This window comes from Stegostoma tigrinum, chromosome 10 (genome assembly GCF_030684315.1).
Source record: "Stegostoma tigrinum isolate sSteTig4 chromosome 10, sSteTig4.hap1, whole genome shotgun sequence".
Classification (NCBI taxonomy): Eukaryota; Metazoa; Chordata; class Chondrichthyes; order Orectolobiformes; family Stegostomatidae; genus Stegostoma; species Stegostoma tigrinum.
In genome coordinates this window covers 67,771,730-67,777,842 of record NC_081363.1, presented here as the reverse complement: position 1 = coordinate 67,777,842, position 6,113 = coordinate 67,771,730, and positions in this window count along the sequence as shown.

Here is a 6,113-nt window from a genome sequence, read left to right as displayed (position 1 = left end):
TATCTGTGTAATGATGTTGCGCCCACAGAATGAAGCATTTCCACCACCCCCACCCTTACAGCCATTTTCAGTTCCATTTCAAACTTGTTGTTTACAGCATGATGGAAGGAAGCAGCGTCAAACCTTGGCCAGTGAGTGTCAGATTCAGGCACTCTTTTATAGAATCCCTTTTGTGTGGAAACAGGCTATTTGGCCCAACAAGTCCGCACCACCCCTCCAAACAGCACCCACCCACACCCGTGCTCCTACAACCCTGTATTTCCCATGTCTAATCCACCTAACTTACACACCTCTGGACACTACAGGCAATTTAGCATGGCCAATCCACCTAACCTGCACATCTTTGGACTGCGGGAGGAAACAGGAGCACCTAGCGGAAACCCATGCAGACATGGGGAGAATGTGCAAACTCCACACAGACGGTCGCCCGAGGATGGAATTGAACCCTGGGTCCCTGGTGTTGTGAGGCAGCAGTGCTAACCACTGAGCCACCGTGCCACCCCACTCTGTCTTGGCGAATCCCCAAATTTATACATCTCTTTCCCGATAGCCCTCTCTGTCAACCCCAAAGACTTTGCACTTGCCAGAGTCCCCATTCAATCTGTCTGTCTGAGTTTTCATCTGCTCATTTTGCCCTCTCAGCAACACTCCCGGCTAGTAGCTTGGCACGTACCAATGAATGGATTCTGTTTCAGAAAGCTGCTGCCACATATAGACCTCAGAGATCTATGTAACAGCAAAGTAAAATACAAGAAAGCTTGCCACCCAGTCTCAGGCATAACAAATATGCAGAACAAACATTGTTCCTGCAGACACCTGGATGCTGCTTACTCAATGACGTCCCCACCCTGACATGCTCCCTTTCCCTCTATCACCTCCCTGCCTTATATATTGAGTTGTTACTCCCTTCAGTACCTGTCTTTATATCCCAACATTCTGACTTAAATCTAATATCCTGAGCCTTATTCCCATAGCAGGGGCCTCTGATAAACCCTTTGACTTTTAGTGGATGAACACCCAGAACTGATCATAACCCACCTTTATTGAATGCTTTAGCTGGGCAACCCTGAACAATGAGTGACCAGACCTGTGACTGATATCTATACAGCTCCATAACTGTGCTCCCTTGACTCCTAGGACAGGTCGCACTGAACCCAGAGGGTTGACTATGGCCCAATCCCAGTCTGCAGAAGTACTCCGACTGCCCACCTGACCGAGCCAAGCCGCTGGACTAATATTTGCAGCCACCCTCGATTTACGGTGCTCCAACCTACCACCCGCAAACTGAAGGGTGTCTCTCCTGGGCTTGACAGACAACCACCCCATTGTAACACAACAGCCTTCCTGCACATGTAAGCAGATATTTCCCAAATCAAACTGTTCATCAATGCTAGTACACACTTCTGAAGCAGATGTGTTTTGGAACAGAGGTAGGATAGTACTACATCTGTGAAGACAAAAAACCGAGTTAATGCATCAAGTCCAATACCTATTTGTCTTATTGCCTTCAACTACTAGTACTTAACACTCATCAACAGAACTGGGTTCTTGTGGTGCAGTGGTAATGTTCTTGCCTTTGGGCTAGGAGATTGTGGTTCAAGTTCCCACCTGCTCAGGAGGTGGTGTCAAAACATGTCTGGACAGGTTGATTCAAAATTATTACCATCAACAGAACTTATCAGTTACTAACAATAAGCACCAAAAGAAATTGTGACTCATCCAGTACTGAGTGTTGGGCAAGTGATCTGACAGCACAACGGTAGTAAAGAGCTATCACTGATTTACAGTAATCTTTCTTTCAACCAGCACTCTTGATAAACTGGCAAGAAATATATACCTCAAATACCGCGATCTATTGCAAAGTCTGAGAATTTAGGCCGGGAAAAAAAAATTATGTTTCGAATACTTACTATGTGTTTTTACATTGAATTGAGCAGGGGTGTTGATGTTTTTACATAGATTCTTTGAGGTACATTGATGTCCTGAAACTTCGCTTGGTCAAGATTTACTGCAGTGATGTGTCCCTCTTGATTATCCAGAATATTTGATCAATGGCCACAGTCCTCATCCTACATGTGCCAGTTAAATAAAGTTTGCTGAACTTGTTAAAGTTGGCCCTTAGTCACTGGATCATATCTCCAAGACATCCCATATAGATGAGGATGGAGGGCATATAACTTTGGAAGGAAACCAGAGACAACATTGCTGGGTGGGAAGAAAAGCCATTGATGGAGGTGCAGTCAAATAAGTGGAACCCGAGCAAATTTTCAGATTATCATGATTTGTTGTATTGTCTTAATACCTTGGTGACTGAATGATATGACCTTCATATGAATGAGCTGTAAGAATAGTTAAAGTATGACTTTGAGAAACCATAGCAGACAGCAGCCTAAACATCTTCAGCAGCAGCAGCATCTATTTGCCGTATGTTCAATCAGGCCTCCTTCTATCTTGCCCTTCCTTCAGAACATCACAATAAGTCATCCTATTGATCTGCCATAGATAATGAAATGTGACGCTGGATGAACACAGCAGGCCCAGCAGCATCTCAGGAGCACAAAAGCTGACGTTTCGGGCCTAGACCCTTCATCAGAGATCTGCCAGTCAGGCCATACCTGAGAAAATGTTGGAGAATCTCAGCCTGTCCAGCACAACTGAGTTAATTCATCAAGTCCAATATGACTTCCTCAAAACAGAACTTCTGAGTTTCTCCAGCATTTTCACATTTTATTCCAGTAAGCAAATGTTGTGCTTTCAGTCGTGCAACATAGGAATTATTTTCTGAAGAATAAACATGTTAGTTTCATAACCATGGGAGTTTAGAAGAATGAGAATGCAAGTCATAAAACCATGAGATGACCGGATAAGGTAGATACTGGGAGGGAGTTTTGTCAAGGAGACAAAAATAAGGGAGAACAGTTTAAGAGAGAAGCTTAAAACAGAGATGAGAAGATATCTTTTCTCTTAGAGGCTTGTTGGAGTATGGAATGTGTCACCCCAAAAACTGAGTTCTCAAATGTATTCAAAGTTGAGTTTAATAGAATTTTGATCAGCAGGAGAGTCAAGATTATACAGGACAGACAGCAAAGTGGAGCTGACACCAAAAACAAAGCAGTTGTAATTTATTGAATGGCAAAAAAGTTTGAGGAGCCAAATGGTCCTCTTCCATTCCTGGGCCCTATGTCCGTACAGCTTCTATTCTTCACTGTGTAAACTAATGAAGGGAATCAGTCCATGGCTAAAGCCTGTGAGATGTGGAACGACTGAGAACTTTCTGGAAAGCTCACCTCAGATGCTGGACGTCAATCTGTTGCACTTGCTCTGGGGGTCGGGAATAACGTGACCTGACTTTTCAGCAGTGGGATGATTTGAATGATTTGCATTTGAGAAATTTTCAGACCCACGTGAACATTGACCTTTCTGTCATGCTCTTCACCCCAGTGTCTTGGATGTCTTCAAGCCACTTCCGGCCTCACATGATAGGATTGGTACTGACGGAGAAAGACAGATGAAGGGTGTACCTTTAAGGGATCACTTACAGTGGGTAGAAACAAAAGTGTTTTTTTGATCCTGGAGAATTTCTAATCTTTGAAATTGTCTTTACCAGAGAGCAGTGGAGGCTGGGTCAATGATTATGTGCACGGCTGAGTTAGAGGTTTATTTTCAATTCATTCATGAGGGCATTGCTGGACAGACCAGCATTCATTGTTCATTCCTAATTGCTCACACAGCAGTTAAGAGTCAACTACATCGCTGCACGTCTGGAGTCACACGTAGGCCAGACAAGATAAGGATGGCAGTTTCCTTCCCTAAAGGGCATTAGTGAACCAGATGGGTTTTTCCCACAATCGATAATGGATTCAGGATCCTCATTAGACTCTTTAAATGAGATATTGAACTTGAATTCCACCATCTGCTGTGATGGAATTTGAGCCCGGGTCCCCAGATCACTACCTGGTTTTGATCCATGTGAGAGTCAGAGGTTATGGCCAAATTTCAAGAAAGTACAGGTAAGGCCACAGTCAGAGTAGACATGATTTTATTGATTGGTAGAGCAGATTTGATCAGCCAAATGGCTGAATCATGTTCCAGTTCCTTATGCTGTTGTAGCTTACTGTAGCAAGATTTCAATATCTTCTCGATCACATGCTTTTAAGTTACTGTCAACATTTAAAGGCATAGGGATGCTCAGACCTCTCTCTCCTGGGTTGCATGCATTGGTTGTCTCTGGTAAAGTTCATTCAGGTACAGGCAATTCCTGTGCATTTCTGAAATGGACTGCCTCTCTCACATTGGAGTGAAAAGGAAACAGAAAATTAGCTCCAGATTCTATCCTTAATGTAGTATTTTTTTAAAATTCATTCATGGGATGTGGAAATTGTTCTTTCGTCAACACTTAGTTCTAATCCCTGGTGGCCTTTGAAAAGGTGGTGGTGAGTTGCCTTCTTGAACTGTTGCTGTTTGGTTTGGGGGTTAGGCTGTCTCCTAGACTTCTGCAGGGTACTGCACCAGAAATGTGTAGCTGTGGAGTTTAGCCTCTGCACCAGGCCCTGTGGTCACTGGCATCACTATCAGCCAGGTCCAAGACAGACAACCCAGGTATGTGGCAGTGAAGTGCAAGATGCTGTATGTCTCACGTTTGGGGTCAGTTTGGGTAGGTTCAGAGGAGCTTGACAGCTACCAGAACTAGGACACGGCTCAGTGAATGATAAAGGGTACTTTTATCATCCTGATATTTGTTGGGAGTAGGGGATGGGGTAGTGTGGATAGTAGCACGGCGGCTGTATTGTGGAGCTCGGCCACAGTGGGAGGTAGGGTTGCCATATCCCCTGGGTTGAAGTCTCCAAGAATTAAAGCTTAACTTCCTGAACACTGCCAGGCAGTGGAAAACATTACTGTGGCTTTAAGAACTGATCTTTCCTCTCTTAACATTGGTATATTAACGATAGAAATATTGGGAAAGGGAAAAACAGGCCTGTACGTGTGGGATGGTTAGAGGACACTCCAGGAATGGGAAAGTTAGCAGTCCTGGTTAGAGGAACAGCCAGATGTTGATATTGCATTTGAGAAGGTGAGTGAACTGCTGATTCTCTGGGGGCCTGATGCTGCAGGAGTGAATCAGCTGAAATGGAAAGAGCTAAGGATTGGGAGCCGCAGAGAGCAACCAAGGCCCATAATCAATTCCTGGACAGCCAGTGAGAGGAACTTGAGGGAGAATCCAGAGGACAAGCATCGTCTGACCCGCAGTGAAATCTCCCTGAGACTGAACACAGCCTAGAGACCATTTGTGGATGATAGGGTAATCTGGCTGAAGTATTTGAAGGAAACTGAAAACAGTAGTGCAACAGCACATGTATTTGCAAGAATCTACAAATACAATGCAGATGTAATGTTGGTAAATGAGGGGTTATCACATGTGAGGTAGCAAAAACAGAAAATATTATTATCTGAATGGTGATAGATTTGGAAACAGGCTGGGGTGGGTGGGGGGGGGAAGCTGTGCAATGATACCTGGGTAAATACATCAGTTGCTGAAAGTACACATGCAGGTGCAGCAGGAAATGAAAAAGGCAAATGGTATGTTGGATTCACAGCAAAATAATTCAAGTTACAGGAGCAGGAACAGACATGAGTTGCTTCAATTGTGTAGGGTCTTGGTGAGATTACTCCTGGAGTATTGTGAGCAGTTGTGGTCTCCTTATCTGAAAAAGGATGCTCTGGCTATGGGATGCTACTGCAATAAAAGTTCACCAGGCAGATTCTTGGGATAATGCGTTTGACATTGAAGGAGGACGGCATCAGTTAACCCTATATTCACTGGCAATCAGAACAATCTGCCCCGGCGTTCTCAAGGCCCAGTTCTCTTTCACTCCAACACAGACCTGATTTGCCTTTATCCACCTTCCCCTGCATTCCTGAATACCCAGTTCCTCACCAGTGGATCAGACTCCCCTGCCTGGGGACCCAACAAACAGCCCTCAGAACAGACCTATTATTGACTTCCCACTGACCTTGTGTAACAACTACATCACTTGCTTGGCCCCTTTGCCACCTTGCTCCTTACCCCCTACTTACTTGGCATACTAAACATCTGGCACCCTACTTACTTGCCA